Source organism: Mustela nigripes, chromosome 12, assembly GCF_022355385.1.
Source record: "Mustela nigripes isolate SB6536 chromosome 12, MUSNIG.SB6536, whole genome shotgun sequence".
Taxonomy (NCBI): Eukaryota; Metazoa; Chordata; class Mammalia; order Carnivora; family Mustelidae; genus Mustela; species Mustela nigripes.
The window spans coordinates 38,864,694-38,883,934 of NC_081568.1; the positions used below are offsets into that span (position 1 = coordinate 38,864,694).

The 19,241-nt window shown below is 42.6% G+C and overlaps 1 long non-coding RNA gene across 1 annotated transcript in view; it reads right to left on the reverse strand.

Moving 5' to 3' along the window:
• Window positions 1-19,241, reverse strand: part of LOC132028303 (uncharacterized) — an 83,563-nt gene that overhangs the window by 51,687 nt on the left and 12,635 nt on the right. Inside the window, exon 2 of the long non-coding RNA XR_009407395.1 lies at window positions 3,562-3,643. This is a non-coding gene — a long non-coding RNA (uncharacterized LOC132028303). The remainder of the gene's footprint in view (window positions 1-3,561; window positions 3,644-19,241) is intronic.

Below are 19,241 nucleotides of genomic sequence, written 5' to 3' on the forward strand. Positions count from 1 at the left end.
GGGGGGGGGGGGGGGGGGGGGGGGGGGGGGGGGGGGGGGGTCGGGCAAAATGAGTGAAGGAGCGGGGAGATACAGGCCTCCAGTTGTAGAGGTACAGGCCTCCAGTTTTATTCCTATGACTGAGTAAGTCATAGGAATAAAAAGCAAAAGCAGAGCATAAGGAATATAGTCAGTGATACTTAATAGTATCTAATGGGAGATACTTAATAGTAATCTAATGGGAGAGATGGTGGCTACACTTCTGGTGAAAGTAGCATAGTGTATAAACTTGTCAAATCACTGAGTAGTACACCTGAAACTAATGTAACATTGTGTGTCCAATGTAGCAGTCTCATGAAATTAAATCTAAACACGTTCTTTAAACTATATCATTTTATATATAAATGTTATTTTTATAATATTTTATATAATACATATAGTTATGTAATGTAATAACAATATATATAGTTTTTTTTTTCCCATTGCTTAAGCCTCTAAAAGATCATAATCCAGCCCTGTTTGCATCTTTTCATCTTGTTCTCTGTCAACCTCATTCTTTACCACTTACCTACTTTCCTCCCAAACTAACCTTACCCCAAACTCTTCCACCAATGGCCCCCTCCAAGCACCCCCAGAAACCCATCTGCTTAGCCACTTTCAGATCAGTCCTGACAGTCCTTGATTGTCTTGACCTTGTTCCTGATCACCAGTTGTTTCTTAAGCTAATAACTTATGGTGGCATTTCAGGCACTGGACTAAGTGGATTGGTATGTTTAAATTATTTATTTAGGTAGATTTTTCAACACTTTTCAAATTATACCACATATCTGCCTCACCATTCATGAACACGGATGAGAACCTAGTTTCTTCCTTTCTCTTTCATAGTTTATTTACTTGATACAGAGAGAGACAGAACAAGCAGGGGGAGTCGGAGAGGGAGAAGCAGGCTCCCTGCTGAGGAGGGAACCTAACTTGGAGCTCGATCCCAAGATCCTGGGAACATGACCTGAGCCAAAGGCAGTCACTTAACCTACTGGGCCACCCAGGTGCCCCAGAATATAGCTGCTACTTTTACAAGACTGGTTGTCTGTTTAGGACTTGTGCTGGAACCCCATTCCCTGCCCTCCACACAGGAGGAGTATGCCACAAAGCCAAATAAAAGGTTTTTCTGAGAGGAAAAGATGGCCACCTCCAAGCTGGAATTAGCACAACTGCACTGTGAACTAATTGGAGGGGAAAGAGGTAGAACATGTCACTAGATTGGTCAGTATCCTAGAAAGCGTAAACACTCCACAGTTAGAAGGGTCATTCTTTCTCCAAGTGGCTCAGGCTTTGGAGGCCATTAGGCCTAAACCGTTAGCCCTTGAAGTCAAGAATTATGTCACTTGGTCTTGTAAATTCTTGCCCCAGGAACATCTTGCAGGTACGGAAGGCTCGACTGACTGAGTCAACCAGGCTCCCCAGAAGGAGGGATCTTGCTCAAATAATTACTATTCAGAATATATGTATTTAAAAGTAGCTATCTCCATTGGTATAGCCAGTCTTTAAGAATAGAACATACACTTGTTTTTTTAATATTTTTAATTTGTTAAAGGATTCTTAGTCGCTTATGAAACATTAATTGTCTTAATTTCTATGCATGTTAAAAAAATTGCTCAATTTTCTAATTCTCACCCCTGTAGCATACTTGCTCTGTGAAGAAGGTTTTCCATGTAATTTTAAAAATAGAGAAATAATTGAAGTGCTTGAACACACTTGCCTATGTTGTTGACATGTTCTTTGTCACAGAGTAAATGTTTTCACAGTATGTAGATTCAGACTGAATGGTTTTCAGTGTTTACTTGGATTGCATTTTGCTTATTCAGGTATGATATATTAACTGGTGAAAAGCACAGACTGTGTGACATAACAGACGTTTATTTTAGAACACTTTGGAGGCTGGAAGTCCAAGCTCAAGGTGCCTGAAGGGCTGATGTCTGGTGAGCTATCTCTTCTTGGATTGTAGATACTGCCTTCTCACTGCGTTCTCATATAGCCTTTTCTCTATACATGCACTCTTGGGGTCTCTTTCTCTTTTTTATAAGGACATAAATCCTGTTGTTGATTAGGGCCACACACTTATGACTTTATAGAACCTTCACTACCTCCTTGAAGGTACTATCTTTAAACAGAATCACATTGGGAGGGAGGAATTCAACACATGAAAATTGTGGGGGTCACAATTCAGTTCAAAACAGAGCTGTAATAACCAGAGTATTTGGGGTTTAGAACACACACGGAATTCAATCTTATAGCACAACCTGCTATAAGTCCATAAAACAAAATCTTGATTTTAAATCTAATGGTTTAAAATAAGTTTAAAGCAAAGAAGAAAGAATAATGTCCATTACCCAGAGAAAAGAAGAGGTTTCTTGGAAGAGGACAATACTTATGGCATTGAAAACAATGAGTAGTGTTTGTTTTTCCAGTGCCATAGTAATATTTTTGTAGTATTTTATTTGTTACGTGTTTTTATCATTTTAGGCTGTTACACACAGAGATTTTTATTTTCTACACACACTAATTTCAAATTGAATTTATATATGCTCCATTTATTTCCCTCAAAGATCCATATGAATGGCTAAATTAGAATGTAATTGGAAAAAAGTTTAGTGTCTAGTTGAAAGGTGGCATGATTATTAATACATAAAAGTATAACTTCCAAATTATGTTTCCCATAAATTAATAGTTTCCCAAGACTTTCTAAGCTACGTTTTCTCTTGAGCCTGAAAACTTACTGGGTATAAGTGCTTAGAAAATGTCACATGCTAGGGCACCTGGGTGGCTCAGTGGGTTAAAGCCTCTGCCTTCTGCTCAGGTCATGATCTCCGGGTCCTGGGATCGAGCCCCGCATGGGGCTCTCTGCTCATTGGGGAGCCTGCTTCCTCCTCTCTCTCTGCCTGCCTCTCTGCCTACTTGTGATCTCTGTCAAATAAATAAATAAAATCTGTAAAAAGGAAAAAAGAAAATGTCACATGCTCTTTGAAGTTTCTTCTACTCTCATCTTCATCTTCAGCCCAACTTTGCCTAGAGCTTTGGAGGCTGATGCAGATGCACTGCAGAGGACTGAAGGTACAGTCCATATTCATCTCACCAACGGGCTTGCAGTATTGCTGAGCCCATTATCACGTCCTCATGAATGTGGAGTGCCCCCAGTACATTTCCCATTATTGTCTCAGTGCTTTCTAAGTTCATAATCCAAGAAGAAGAAAAAGAGAAAAAAGACCAGTTGCACTAAAGATAAGTCGGAAAAAGTTTCAAGTGAGTAACTAGATGAGTAATAAGCTACAACACGGTATCAGGGTTGAAAAGAATGCTAAAGATCATCTCTAATTTTATCAATGAGGGAAAGGGAACAAGCAGAGAAGAATCTCCGCTGTGGAGATCATGAAGTTATGACCACAGGGGACCATGGGGAAAAATAAGGATGAGTTCGCAGAGAGGGAGAAGGGAGAGAAGCCATGGCCCATGTAACAGGGCAGGAATAGGTCATTAGGCAACAGAGCCCCATGGTTAAGTAATAAGTTCTGGCATCAGACATACCTGGGTTTGAATCCCAGCTACCATCACTCAATAGCTGTGTGACCTCAGAAAAGTTGCTTGTCCTCCCAATGTCTGTTTTTATCTGAAAAACAGGATAATAATTGTATTAATTAGTTGGCAGAATTGTTTTACATCGACTGTAGAATGTTTGGATTGGGGCCTAGTACACAGAGCTCACTAAATACTAGTGATTTATCAATCTCTCCTCTGAACAATCTAAAAATGTTTCACAGAAAATTTAGGGATTTCAGGGACAGTTTAAATAATAGGTATGAGGAAGAAGTAAGACTCATAAAAATGCAATTATAGAATTTCCAGTTTCCACAATATATGGATTGAGATAATATAGACCTTCTCCAGCTATAAACATATAAATGGGCCAGAAAACATAACAAAAGATATCAACTACATAGTTGAACCAAGAGGGGAAAAATAAAGTCCCAGCCAGAAATGAAGAAGAAGCTTAGAGCCAGAGTTGTTGGCCAAGGCTGGGATCCTAAAACACAGGTGCGGGAAGGAAGGAGGTATTAATGCCCAAGTGAAAATACATGAGGTCAGAGGCTTGCAAATGACAGAATTCTAGAACTGATACCCTTCAACCCTGGAAAAGACTGCTTTCTCCATGAAAGAATGAGCAGGGGGTCTACCCACTAACTACTAAGTAACAAGAGACTTGCCTAAGGTTGTAGGGGAGAGCTTCCTTGAGAAATTATTGTTAAAAGGAATCGTAGGCAAGTGATACCCCTGTTGGAACAGTACTTATACCACGAAGATATGTTGAATTTCTACACATACCCCATAGATCAATGCTAAAGATGTGCTCACAATGAAAAAAATTAAAGTATACGAAGATACAGTTCACCATGAGGCAGGCAGCAGAAGCTAACACAACAAACAAAAGTACTAGTATAAAATTTCTTGAGATGATGCAAGAATTTGGAAGAAAATCTAAAATACCTGAGTTTAAAATTATTAAGGTGACTAAAAAAAAGGAAGAACAACCTCAGAGAGGGATACATGCACAAAGAATAGGAAGATATAAAAAAGAAAGAAATATAACCTCTATAAATGAAAAATAAGGTCTTTGAAACAGACAAACAAACAAACAAAAAACTTCAGAAAAAGATTAAACAGATTAGCCAAATTGGAAAATTGGTGAGCTAGTTGAGAGAGAAAGATTGTAAAAATATGAAGGGATGCTAAAAGAAACATAAGGAAGACTAGAAAGACCCAACATACATGTATTAAGAATTTCCAAAGGACAGAGAACATAGAATACTGGAAAAGAACATGTCTGAAATTTTTCCAGAATGATTCAAGAACTATAATTCTCAGTTTGAAGAAGCATCAATTTTGAGTGGGATAAATAAGTTCACACCTACATATATGCAACAGCAAAGACTCTAAAATACAAGAGAAAAGGTGGACTGCCACAAAAAACTTTCCTTAAAATAAAGGCAGATTTCCTATCAGCAACAACAGAGGCCAAGAGATAATGTAATATCTTAAAGGTGGTGATGAAATAGAACTATCCTGAAATTCTATACTAATCAATCAAGACTGAAGAGAAATGAATACACTTGCAAGCAAAGTTTAAGAACAGTTTTCTGAAAGAACCATTAATGGAGGTCTTTCTCTAAGAAGAAAACTGAACAAAGAAGAAAGAAGCAGATAGTAATAATAAATAAATTTATAAACATAAGTATAGCTGAAAAAGTTCTGGCTGTTAAACAGAAGCAACAATAATAGGAACTAATTTTAGTGGGTTGAAAATAAGATGCCATGACTGTTGGACAACAACATGAAGTCTGGTAAACAGAGTTTAATTTTCAGGAGGAGGGTAATGATATTAACTTTAGACTTTGGTAAGTATTTATTTTAAAAACTAAACAATATGGTGCAGCAGCCACTCTGGAAAACAGTATGGATTTTCCTCAAAAAGTTAAAAATAGAACTAGCCTATGACCCAGCAATTACACTTCTGGGTATTTACCCGAAAGATACAAAAATATTAACTTGAAGGGATACATGCCCTCCAATGTTTATAGCAGCATTATCTACAATAGCCAAATTATGTAAATAACCCAAATGTCCATCAACTGATGAATGAATAAAGATATGGTATGTGTACACACACACATACACACATACTGGAATATTACTCAGCCATAAAAAGATGAAATCTTGCAATTTGCAACAAGATGGATGGAGCTAGAGAGTATTATGCTAAGCAAAATAAGTCAGATAAAGGATTTCACTCATAAGTGGAATTTAACAAAATAAATATGCACAGGGAAGAAAAGAGGGAGGCAAACCAAGAAACAGACTCTTAACTATAGAAAACAAACTGATGGTTACCAGAGGGGAGGTTGGGAGGGAATGGGTGAAACAGGTGATGGGAATGAAGAAGTGTACTTGCGATGAGCACCAGGTGTTGAAAGTGTTGAATCACACTATATTGTACACCTGAAACTACTATTACCCTGCATGTTAACTACACTGGAATTAAACACTTAAAAAAAAACCCCAAACTAAACAATATTGTAAGAATGGAAAGAGATAGATAAACTCCAAACTAGCAGAGAGAGGAAAGGCAGAATAAGAAAAACTTCATGAATCCAATGAGCAGCAAAAAAAGAAAAGCAGACAATAATCTCAAACTATTAATGTACTTCTCATCCCAAATCTATTGACTGGGATTGTTAAGTGGCAGGGAATATGACAGGAAGTTTAAAAAGAAAAAAAAGAAAAGAAGGACGAAAGTACTTAATCACTGAAGCTACTTCTCTGGGAGGAAATCCTAATATCTCCAAGGCTATGAGTTCCATGTGGGGGTTCTCCATTCCCTTCTCTCTTACAGGGAGAAGCATAGGGAAAAAACAGGAGTGGATTCTGCTGCTCTTAGGGCCAAAACTTAGACCACTTCCTGTAACAGCACCACTTCCTATCTCTGGGGGTGATACAGCCAAACTATAATGAAAGCTACTGCACAAAATAATTTCATAAATATAAACAGCCGAAGGAGCCCAGAGGTCAGCATTGTCCACGAGCAAGCAGGCTAGAGACGGACAACTCAAATCCTTCAGGATAATGGTTTAGAAAAAAAAAAAAAAAAATCCTGCCAGCACATATTTATATAACTCTTATATGAAGGCAAAGTATTTTTGGACATCTTCATCTGATAAGAAAACGCTCATATACATGTGCTGTTTCATAAAATCATTAATTGCAGTAAGAAGAACGCCAGGAGGACTCCATTTACATGTTTTCATCCATTTAGAGAAGGGGCAAGGTGTTCAGACTGGAAGTTAGGTGGACAAAACCTTATGAGCTGGTATATTGCGACTGTTTGGCAAAGATTAAGCAATCAATGAACTCCAATAGCTCCCCATCACTTTCACTTGCCAGGCTGCTTGTTCAGGAGTGCCTGCAAACTTTCTGTGACTTTTTTAGAACACAAAAACCAACCTAAAATTGACTGACTGCCAAGGAAGTGTGTAGGACGGTCTGTCTTTTCCATCAGTCATACTCCCCCGGGTGAGGGAAAGATTCCTCATCAACAGGCATAGATAACACCAACACCAGCCTCCTGACACCCATTTGGATAAGTTGCTCCAGTTTCCCTATCTGTAAAATGGGGATAGCTACTGTACCTATCTCAGGGTTATTGTGTTAGTTACAACAGTTAGCAGAGTGGCGAAGACCCAGACCCAGTGCCTACCACATAAAATATTTAAATTTGTTTAATGATTAGATGAATGGATGAAGTCATGAATGAAAAGCCGTGTGAGGCCCCGCCATGTTCTCCCTAATGCCTGGGCCACTGTTCTAAATACTGGAAGGCTGAATAATTTGCTCCAGTATTGATTCGAACTATTGGATAACCAAATGTCTACCCCCACTCTGAAACCAAACTTCGAAACATAGCCCAGCCTGCAGGTTTTGGCATAATTTGAGCCAGGTTCCCCTTCAAATAAAACACTGCCTCCTTTGCCCCATGCTGTTCCAGAGCGTTTTTCTGACTTTTAACCCCAACTGGTATACACCTTTGGAGAAATGTCTGAAGAATTTGCCTCCTCCAGAACCATCTGGCGCTACTAGATCATTTAGGTTCCGAGGTGTGTGTGCACAGCAGCTATGGACTGAAGGGAAATTGGGTGGATTCTCTCAAGGGGGGGGAAGGGTTGCAAGACTTCTGTTTTAATGTCCTGGACTCCAAAGTGTGGGGAAGAAGAATATGTCCTTTTATAGAATGTTGCTTTTCTCCACTAGGATGCCCAGTGTAAGCGATTTCAACACATTGCTCTCCTCATCTAGAAAAGTGGTCTCCTTTTCTTTATTAACCCAGAGTTGACCCACTCAACCAGTCCAGGCCTCCTGAGGGGAAGTTCCTCACACCCAACCTCCTGAATCTGATAGTCATGAACCTGACTGCTCCCCTGCACCCACTCCGTTGTCCACTCCCCCAAAGCTTCTCAAGCTCTCCCTGGGCTGAACTCTGAAAAGAGCTGCCCCTTGCTTCCTCTTTTCCCTGCCTAGACCATGTGTCCTGCTCTTCTGCCACGCTTTCCCTTCACCTATAGAAGGAGACCTCTATAAACAGACCAGGTTGCAGCCACTAGCCCTCAGGGCTGATTCTGTAAATCTGAACTTGATCAAACTACTGGATACCTGGCGTGGCGGGGAGCGGGGAGGGGTGGGGGGGCTCTGGTGTCACGTCACTGGAAGCCTCACTTTGTAAGCAACAGAAACAATGGCTGACTTCAGCAGAAAAGGAACGGTTTTCAAGGCATACAAAGTAGCCCATGAACCCTTCAAGAACACTGGACTCAGAGAGCCCATAGGAGCTTAGACCTTGTTCAGTGAGGACCTCCTCCCCCACGGTACACAGAAAGCTGCATGTTGGTGCTACTGTTACCACCACCACCAAATGGTGCCTCTCCTGCTTCTTCATGCCTCTGGCTTTCTGTTCAAAGTCTGGGATGAAGCATCCAACAGAACCCCCCTCAGTCACATGCCCAAACCCGAGCTGTAAGCAGGACCAGTAAAGGGTCTTTTCTAGCCTTTAAGAAGGAAGTTTCTCAAACACAGAGAGGGCATTCATATACTAGATAGCCCCCCTCCCCCACAAAATAGTCAATGATATGTGTCTCACCATTGCTTGTTCCGTTCCTTATTCCTGACTTCTACAAACAAGCACTATGGAAAGGCACTCTCCATCTCCCATCTGCTGAATGTCCTGGGATCACAGGATTTGAGCTCCTGCTTTGGCCATGGCACATGGGTCCCAGACCAGATCTGGGATATGGCTTCTAATATGCTCTCCAAAACTTTCCTTGTGCCAGTTTTGAAAGGAAAGATATGTCATGGTTCCCAGTTTCTCCTGACAGATGGGCCAGGAAGGTTGAGGTTGTCATCATCACCATTTTTTAAGAATTTATTATTTATTTGGTAGAGAGAGAGAGAGAGAGAGAGAGAGAGAGAAAGCACAAGCATGAGGAGTGGCAGGCAGAAGCAGGCTCCCCACTGAGCAGGAAGCCCAACACGGGGCCCGGTCCCAGGACCCTGGGACCACGACCTGAGCCAAAGGCAGACATCCAACTGATTGAGCCACCCAGACACCATCATCACTGTTCTTCTCTGCCTTCCCCATGCCTTACTCTGGAGCTTAGCACATGCCTCAAACTGTGCAGTATCCTTAGCACCTTTGCTTAGGTGCACAATCACTATTTTTGGAATATCCAGGCTTATAGGGCTAGTAGAAATATTTTTAAGTCTGCAATTTCTAAGCCATGCCTTTCGAGGACATGGCCACGCCAAGGGTCCCTGAGGTCAGAGCACTTAAAGCAACTGAGAAGTAAAAGTTCATCAGCTGAGGGAGAAGATGCTCTTATCATCCTTCCTTCACGATTGCTAGCAAAGGGCTTTGTGTTGATTCCATCCCTCTGCCAACATTTGGTTCCCAAGCTTGTTCTCTTGTATCTGTCCCATGTCCTGGAATGCAGCCAGCCTACCACACTGAAAGGATGGCTGCTCTCTGCAAGGAGACTGCCTGTCTGGCTGTGTACAGCGAGGATGCCAGCAGGACACCAGACAGCTGCTGGAGGGGAGAGGAAGTGGGCAGCTGCAAGCAGGGTGGTCACAAGGAGCGCCTCAGAGATGCCCCGAGATGCAACAAATCACAAAGCACCACATCCTTAAACAGTCAAGCAGGCAGAGCAGCCTGTTGGGAAGCAACCAGAAATAAGGGATTCCTTTCTGAACAGAAGTCTGGGTCAGGAAGTGAGTCAAAGAAGCAGAGGTGAGGTCTGTTACATTCTGGTGGCAGTTCCGGTGACCAAGCCCAATGCTCTCCTGTGCATGGGCCCCCCGTGGAAGGTCCTGCAGGCCCGCCAGTGCACACAAGAGGAGGTCACATTGTGTTAGATGTTTCTGCTTTAAAGCAAAAGAAGTGGTCTCCATTTCTATCTGAGTACCTTCTACACACTAATTCTATAAATGTGACAGACAGCATGAAGTCTCAAAGGTAGGGTCACTTCCCGCACTGGAACAGACAGATCAGTATCTTGGTGTGACTTTGGAGCCTGAGGTCAAAATGATAATCAAGCTATTTCACCTACTTCTTGAAAGGATTTAAGACTGCTTAGGATAAGAGCTTAGGTGAAATAAAACCCAAAACTGTAACTATAAACTCTAAACACGGGGTGGGAAGGGAGTGGGGAGAAAAATAGCAAATAGCAAGTTTAAATGGGAAAAAAAAAATCCTACCAGGAGTCTCTGACAAAAGAGAACAGTAGTTATCTAAGCCCAAATCCTAGTGTCGGATGCCAGCAGGCTCAAATCTAAGGGAAAATCTAGCAGGTTAGAGAATTCTTGCTATCTACAAGTAAGCAGCCTAGCCATCAGCTCATGAAACTAGATAAACTTTTTTTTTTGGCCGCTATGCAGAAGCTGGCAGGTATTGTCATTCTGTGTGCGGCAGAGGTGGTAAGCCGAGGTATCAGAGCAGTTTGGAGTACACAGAAACGTGTGTGAGGAGACCACGAGGGGCCTTTCTGGTATTGTCTCCTGCCCACACAAGCAGCTTATCTGAAGCTCTTTCAAAGCCTCATTCTGTAAAGGCAGATCTCTGGGAGAGATGTGATCCAAAGAACCTAGGTTCCTGGTGATCTAAGTACTTAATATAAGGAGGGGGTCTGCAGACACAAAGTCAGCCTGGGTTTCAGATGGGACTCTCAACCTGGTTGCCATTCAAAACACCTTCTATTAACTTCTCCAGATCTCAATCAAGTCAATTATTTTGAAAGCTTTTCGTAAACTAAACAAATATACTCTTATTGAGTCACAGCCCAGGCAGCCTTATCATGAGCAACTGTTTAATTTCCAACATATTTTTGAAATGTTGACAATAGCCTCCTATTGCAATAAACTATCCCTCAAAATGTCCCTTGTCTCATCCTGACTTTTGGCAGAAAGGTAAATTTGAGGTACTTCACCAATACCTGGACAGACTTGCATTAATTTGAGGATCCACTATCGTGGACATAGGTGTGTGGGCTATGAAGGTGATATTTCACGTGAACAGAAAAAATTCTAACTTGCTGAGTGCTCTTGCAGCGGACATGGGAGCCCTTGCCTCAAGTCTGGTTCTAGGTTTTTGTTTTTGGTTTTTTTTCCTGTCGAATCTGTTCCTGTCACAATAAGTTATCAGTTGAAACTCCCAGCTTGTCTATGATAAATCATAGAGGTCAAGGCCTGGTCTGGAAGATGCTATAGGCAGGGATGGTTTTTAAATGCCAACACATTTTATTTTAAATGATCCTACTCCAACAAACCCCCCAGGGAAGTTGAGTGCCAAAAAACTAAACTCATAGTGGAGATTTATTGAGTATTATTTCAGTGTAATTAAAACTTAGATACTCTTTCTGACAATGATTGTTCTGTGACTAGGACTCAGAGGAGGTGGAAAGTAATCTGGGTAGCAACACACACTTGGAACAACATACAAACTGAGAAGGGCCAGTAAAGGAACCAAGTGATTCTGGTTCTGGCCAGAAACACATGGGTCTCTGCCTATGTAAGATAAAACACAAGGAGTATAGAAGAGTGATCAGGAAAAAAAGAAAACAATCCCATTTACATTGCTTCAAAAAGAATAAAATACCTAGGAATTAATTTAACCCAAGAGGTAAAAGACTTGTGCACTGAAAACTGTAAGACCCTGATGAAAGAAGTTGAAGACAGAAATAATTAAAAAGATATTCCATATCCAGGGATTGGACAAATCAGTATTGTTAAAATTTCCTTACAACCCAAAGCAATCTATAAATTCAATGTAATCTCTATCAAAATTCCAATGGCTTTTTTTTTTTTTGTAGAAATAGAACAATCCTAAAATATTTATGGAACCACAAAAGATCCTGAATAGCCAAGGCAATCTTGAGAAAGGAAAAGTTAGTAGCATCACGTTACCTGATTTAAAACTATATTACAAAGCTGTAGTAACCAAAACACTATAGTATTGGCATAAAACCAGACACATACGACCAATAAAACAGAATAGAGATCCCAGAAACAGACCTGTGTATACATGTTTGTTTATAACAAAGGAGCCAAGATAATACAGTCCAGACAGGACAGTCTTTTCAATAAATGTTGCTGGTAAAACTGGAAAGATGCATGCAAAAGAATGAAATTGGACGGCTATCTTATATGTTTTGCAAAAATGAACAAATGGATGTAATAAATGATGCCATAAATCTTCCAGAAGAAAACATGGGCAGTAAGCTCCTTGGCATCAGTCTTGGAGAAAAATTTTGCCAAAATTTTGCCAAAAGCAAAAGCAACAAAAGCAAAAATAAACAACTGGAACATCAAACTAAAAAGCTTCTGCACAGCAGAGAAAGCCATCAACACAATGAAAAGGCTACCTACCAAATGGGAGAGACTATTTGCCAATCACAGATCTGATAAAGGTTGATATCAATAAAGAACTCCTACAACTCAATAGCAAAACAAACAAGCAAACAAATAACAACAAAACCAACCCCAATCTAATTTAAAAATGAGCAGAGGATCTGAATAGATGTTTTTCTGAAGACCTACAGGTGACTAACAGGTACACGAAAAGATGCTCAACATCACTAATCATGAAGGAAATGCAAATCAAAAACCACAATGAGCTATCACCTCATACCTGTTAGAACGGCTGTTTTAAAGAAAGAGACAAGAAATAACAAGTGTTGGCAAGAATGTGGAGAAGAGGGAGCCTTTGTGCACTGTTGGCAGGAAAGTAAGTTGGCACTGCCACTCTGGAAAACAGTGTAGAGGTTCCTAAAAAAATTAAAAATAGATCTACCATATGATCCAGCAATTCCACTTCTGGATATTTATCTGAAGAAAAGGAAAACACTAACGTGAAAAGATATAAGCACCCTCCGTGTTTATTGAGGCATTATTTACAATAGCCGAGACACAGAAACTACCTAATATGGACACATGTAATGGACACTATATATATGTATGCTGTATACCTGCAACTAACGTGACATGTCAATTATATCTCAATTAAAAGAAAAGAAAAATGGAACAGAGTGGGGATGGAGAATAGAGAAAATTCCCAGAAAGTTCCAGGCTCCTCTCAGCCACAGAAAGTGTTAAGCAAGTGCTGCTGGGTTTTCCCCACCACTTCATTTCCAAACCTCAATCACTTTTTTGTCTTCCATTATATAGTTAAATTATAAATGTATTGGGAATTCACTGAGAAATCTAGAACACTGATTCACTGATCTTAAATCCACAGGAATCCAGACAACATACAAATTCTGTACTGACCTATCAAAGAACAACAACGTCTTTGGTAGTCTGACTGCAAGGCTCGTGCTTACTTATGGTTTTGCTCTAGAAGAGGAGACGGAAAAGAAAAGGAGTCAGTGCTGGAGTCCAGCACTGAGGATTGCTTCCATCTGTCAGAAGAAAATCTGGCTAGGGTGCCTGGCTGGCTTAACTGGTGGAGCATGTTGCTGTTGGTCTTGGGGTTGTGAGTTCAAGCCCCACATGCAGTGTAGAGTTTACTTATTTAAAAAAAAAAAAAAAAAGATTACAATTTTAAAAAAAGTTAAGAAAGTCTTCCTTTGATGAAATGAAAATACAGTTTATTTTTACCTAGACATCATTAGCCTCAATAAAAAAAATTTTTTTTTAAAAACCTAGTCTATGATAGCAAAATTCCGAGGCCAAGAGTTTTGCGTTTCCAGTTTCTGAAGGGCCTGGTCATGTCCACAGAGCCAGTGGTGGTGGCGTGTGAGTGGTACCGTGCCTTGGAGGCTCATGCACCAAAAACTTCTCAAAGGAGTGCTCCATCTCCCTCCTCAAGCCCTCAGCCTCTCCAGGTGGGCCCAGACAAAGAAGGAGACTGTGGAAGAGAACAGCCAAGTGAGTTCTTTCCTCTCCACAGTGAGGAAGCAATTCTCAGCACAAGGCACGGGGGGCCCTGTGCCAGGAGCTCGACACAGGGCGGATTTCAGGTCCTTTGTCTCCCCATGGTGCTCACCCGATTCTGAACTTCTGCAGGAGTGCAAAATGTGCTGACACATTTAAAGGAGGCAGAAAGCTCTGGGGATTGCTCAAACGCTCTATTGCACAGGCCATTTGTGGCTGAAAGCTGGCTACCTTCCTGGGCTCTCAGTTCATTCACCAGTGCCCTATTCAGCACCTCCTGCTTCCTCTGAGTTCAGCAGGTGCTAAGGAGGAACGGTGAGAAGCAGGAGCTGCTGGCCCAGCCACCCAGGCCGGGCCTGGGCCGCGCAGGATGATTACGATCTTGAGTGCTGGCCCTTCTTGGAGAGACTGATCACACAAAGCCTCTGTTTGTTACATTCCTAGACAAAACACCTGCCTTTGGCGGCTTAAGTTCCCTTCGTGGGAGTCCTTATCTTTTCCTCAAGTGTAATAGTAGAGGTTGGATCATGCTGATGCTAGAAATTTACATTCCATACAAATACCTAAGTGCTTTGTATAACAAATCCATCAGCTACAACATGCACATAATAAATTTAAAAATTATTTAGTATCATGCATGGTCCTGTGCTGAGCACTGCTTTTATCGGTGGGTGTTTCTTTATCAAAGTATTTACTTGTGGTCCATTAGGGTGAATGTATTTGCGGGATACTGACAGACGTAGTGTTCAATATATACGCTATTAGGCCTAGATGTAATTACACCTATCATTTGTTTCCTTGGAGGTTAATATTGCTTTGAGAAGAGATATTAATATACACAACAATGGCACATCTGTTCTCCCCGGTTTAGGTGAGACTGATAAGACAAGTCTAAGTTAGCACAGCTTTATGCTCATTAACATTTTAATCTAATTAAGAGATGCTATTAACTTTGGGTGATGGCCTGGTTCGCCAGGCCCTATGCGGAGAGTGACTTCTTTGATGTCATAAAGTTATTTAAATGTGTCCAGGGACTGTGCGGAAAGTTGCCCTGAAGCAAGTCATCCAGAGGTCTATTTTATAATCCCTGCACATGGGAAGGAGGCTGAGCCCTTGTTGCCAGCAGCCATCTGGGGTGGGGTAGGAGCTGTGGGAAGCACACACCTACTAATGGGAACAGGATAAGCCGTCCAGAGAGTGATCTATGCTGCTCAAGAATGGGGTTTCTGTGACCAAGATTGTGTGTGTGTTAAAACTATATGAGCTGTGAGAGATTATAGTGGAGGGCAGAGTTTGGTTTTTTAGGGCTCTACCTGCTGGCATAAATCACCCCCAGCTGAAGGGACCGGGCCCACAGCTTTCTCAGACACCTACTATTGGGGCAGACTGGGGCTGATGGTGAGATGAACGTCACAGAAAGAGCTCTCGGAGGTCAACAGAAAGGAGGAAGAGATCCGGACCCCCTCCAGCCAGCGGTTCTCTGCAGCCTGTCCTCCAAGGCCATGCTGGGTCCCTGGAGGCCAGAGGCAAAACACACCCCACTGTGCATACAGAGCCCCTCCTGGGGCTCCCAGCCCTCACCAGCCAGCAGTTTGTGGAAACTCTGACTTAGCAGGAGCTTCTGGCCCAGCTGGCAGACAGGAGACAGGTCCCTTTGCTTGCTACTGGTGACTTCTTAACCAGATTGTCACCTGTGGCCAAAGGGATTGGCAGACAGTGAGGTGTTGGGGTGGGGGGTAACGTTACAAATCCAGACCCCATTTCCCTTTATTGCACCATCTTTCTTCTTTCCTCCTGTTCTTCTCTGTGCTCTTTTCCCCGTGGCTGCCCCTCTCCACCTTCAAGCATGGACTACTGAGGGGACACCCCTTTCCTAGGCCCTCCCACAGTTACCCCTCAAGCTGTCTCCTCCAAGGCAGCTGCTTTCTGACACCTGTGTGCCCCTTCTCTAGGGAGGGGAGCTGCTGTGCCCCCGGAGGGAGCAGTCCAGCTTCGTTTTCAGCTTCCCCCGTGATGTAGGGCCACAGGGCTGGTGAGGATCTCTTTCTGACCAGAAGAGAAAGCCCTAAGTCCTAAGAGACCAATTCAGCAGTGAAGGGGTTACTCTTCAGGGTGCGGGGGTGGGGGGTGTGGAAAGTTGTTGGACACTCTTCCCAGCTTGTCTGATGGAGATGCGACCTGGCACCACTGAAAAGCTTCAAGATTAATGGAGAAAAGGAGAAATCTGACAGCTTTTCCGCTGGCTTCAGTCCTCCTGGGTGGGCCGATTGGTCTTGAATGTCACTAGCTACTTAATCTTGTGTATCTGAAACAGGCTGGCGTGTTTGAGGAGCCCTGCTTGCTCTGTGCAGACATCAATTGGAGAAGCAGATAAAAGGAAACTGCATTGAATCTCCCCTTTAAGCCTTTCACCAGGCACTTTCTGACTGCCAAATAATTAGGGGCCCCAGCAGACACAACCGTCGTGGGGTGGATACTCTGGCCACACCTATAGGGCGGCCAGGACTCCCCTGGCCAGGCTGCCCCGTTCTCTCCCATTTGGCGCGTCCCCCAACCATGCTCACATTCTTGCTCACCCTCATGTTCTGTTTTTCTCCTCCTTGGTCCCGCTTACCATTCATAAACTATGGGTGCCTGCTCCATCTAATGGCTAGGTTAATGGATCTCCAGAGGCATTGTTCTACAGCACGGATGCTGACAGGGTAAAGAAGGGAGGGGGGTTCCCTAAATGCACCACATGACCTGCTTATATGTCCTAAAAAAGTAGGGTTTAACTGTTTTTTCTATCTAAAATATCTACTAGGGAAAAGATTTAAAACCAAATGATGCTTTCTACTTCTTATTTTGTCAAACCTAACACGGGGGGCCGGGGGTGGGGGGGTGACCATTCAGGTTAAATGTCAAGCATCAAAAGGAAATGGATAATTGCTTCTCAGCTTTTTGGCTAAGATCAAGTATAAAAGGGAATGGATAAATACAACGAGCGTTTGCCAAGGAGGTTACAATAGGTTGGCTTCTTATATTTAAAAGGTGGGAATGTTTTTGTGGTTCCTGCATGAAATAACTGTCTGGTCTCGTTCGGTCTGCAGCAAGCAGCCTCAGATGTGTCTTCCACGCACGAAACTCTGAACATAATGGCTTAGGAAGAACCTGTCCTAAACCTAAACCACTGCTCCAATCAGAGCTGGGCTTCTGTGGGTGTATTTCAGATCATTCACCCTGATGCTTTCGTCACTTTGATTTTTCTAAACCCACGAGCGGGCTGAGCATATCATCAAGAGGAAGTGATGAATAGCCCAGGGTTGACCGAAGCCAACATACTCGATGTTGTCTGCAGCCTGGCATCTGGGAACAAACGAAACCGCCGTGTCTGAAATCTGCCACATGACAAGCATACGCAGGTCTATGTGGAGTATCTTCCCTGAAGTGTACATTTGGCTGGGGTGAAAGGTCTCTCTGAAGCAGAACATTTTCCAATAAACATACACAAAACTCATCATAAACCAGACTAATTCTTCTGTCTGCCTGAGGAAGATGGAAGACATAAACTGAGCCCAACACCACAGCAACATGTCACAGCTCTCCATTATGCCTTTGAAATATCACCAGATATCTGGCTAGTTTTAAATTACCAGCTTCTCCTCTCTGGCCAAAGACGTCTGTTTAAAAGAAGATACAGGAAGTTACTGATGAGACCTAAAATGGAAAATGAAGTGGAAAATGTCTTCAGTGTACCAAAGCAACCTTGTTTCAGCCATCATCTCAAACAGCAGGCTATACTTCGTGTGTGTTTCTCATTTAAAGGCACAGCCTCGGGACGCCTGGGTGGCTCAGTTGGTTGGGCAGCTGCCTTCGGCTCAGGTCATGATCCCAGCGTCCTGGGATCGAGTCCCATATCGGGCTCCTTGCTCCGCAGGGAGCCTGCTTCTCCGTCTGACTCTGCCTTCCACTCTGTCTGCCTGTGCTCGCTCTCGCTCGCTCTCTCTGACAAATAAATAAAATCTTTAAAAAAAAAAAATAAAAAATAAAGGCACAGCCTCACCTAGTGTCAAAGCACAAGGCTAGTGTGGCAGAAGGAATGTTGAGGACACTGAAGAGAGACAAACGCTTTGTTATTCTTCCCAGTATGTTGTGCTGTCAGGGGCCTGGGAAGTAGTTGGACGGAGAGGACAGAGGTACTGGGTGAGAAGACAGAAAGGTATAAGGGTATTACCTTCAGTAGTACCAGGATTTAAAAGGGAAGATGGGTGATTCATATGGAATCACAAGGAACTGAAACGGGAGAGACTATTCGAAAGAAACGGTCACTTTTTTGGAGACTGGCTATGAATATTTTTCAATCTTGTTTGAGACGCCCGAAACTTTGCCTGACCTCTCCTGGGGGTGTGAGGACGGGAGGGCGGTGGTACAGGTGTGCAGCAACATTTCTATGTGCGGGCAAGAAGCAGGTGAGCCTGCAGAACAAGAAACCCAAGGTCCAGACCTAATGTTGTCGCCAGAGTCTCTGCAGCTTCAGTCCTAAGGCCCCCTTTGAACAAAAAAGGTAGAGGTTCCCACACTCACGAAAAGTCAAGAGATGCCAAAACAAAAACAAAAAACAAACAAACAAAAGACCAAACCTATTGGATTCTCTCTGCAGCTATAATCAGTGGCAGAGCTTCCCCCGCAGCAATGTTTTTGCCTCGTTATTTTATTGTCGATTTGCCTTATAGGTGGCAAAAACAAAGGTAGATTAAACTGTGGGATCCCCATAACATTCTCACGAGAATGAACCCAGGACCCTTGAGACAACTCTAATAAATATAATGGAATATGGACTGGGAAGAGATGAGTTCAAAATATATTCTTGGTAGCTTATAGGCTCTTAGTTCCCCAACATAATGTAAGCTAGTAAGCACTTGAAAAGGCTCCTCCGCCCTTATGTACCTTAGCAACTGACCTACTGGGCTGCTTTGAAGGTAAGGTTTTGTTTTATTCAGTGTTTTCATTTAGAGGTAAATACCCTGAGAAGGGTGCCACATATATTCATTGATCCAACAAATATTTGTTAACCTCTGTGACTGCCAGAGACTGTGTTGGGGATACAGCAAGGATCACAAGAAACACAGTTCCTCCCCCCAGGGAGCTTAGAGTCTATTGGGTGTCTCAGATGTTGGACCAGGAACTATAAATCTGAAGAACATTTAAAAAGAGGTCCTACTGGGTGCTCTGGGATTTTAGGCCATGGGGTCAGAGAAGGG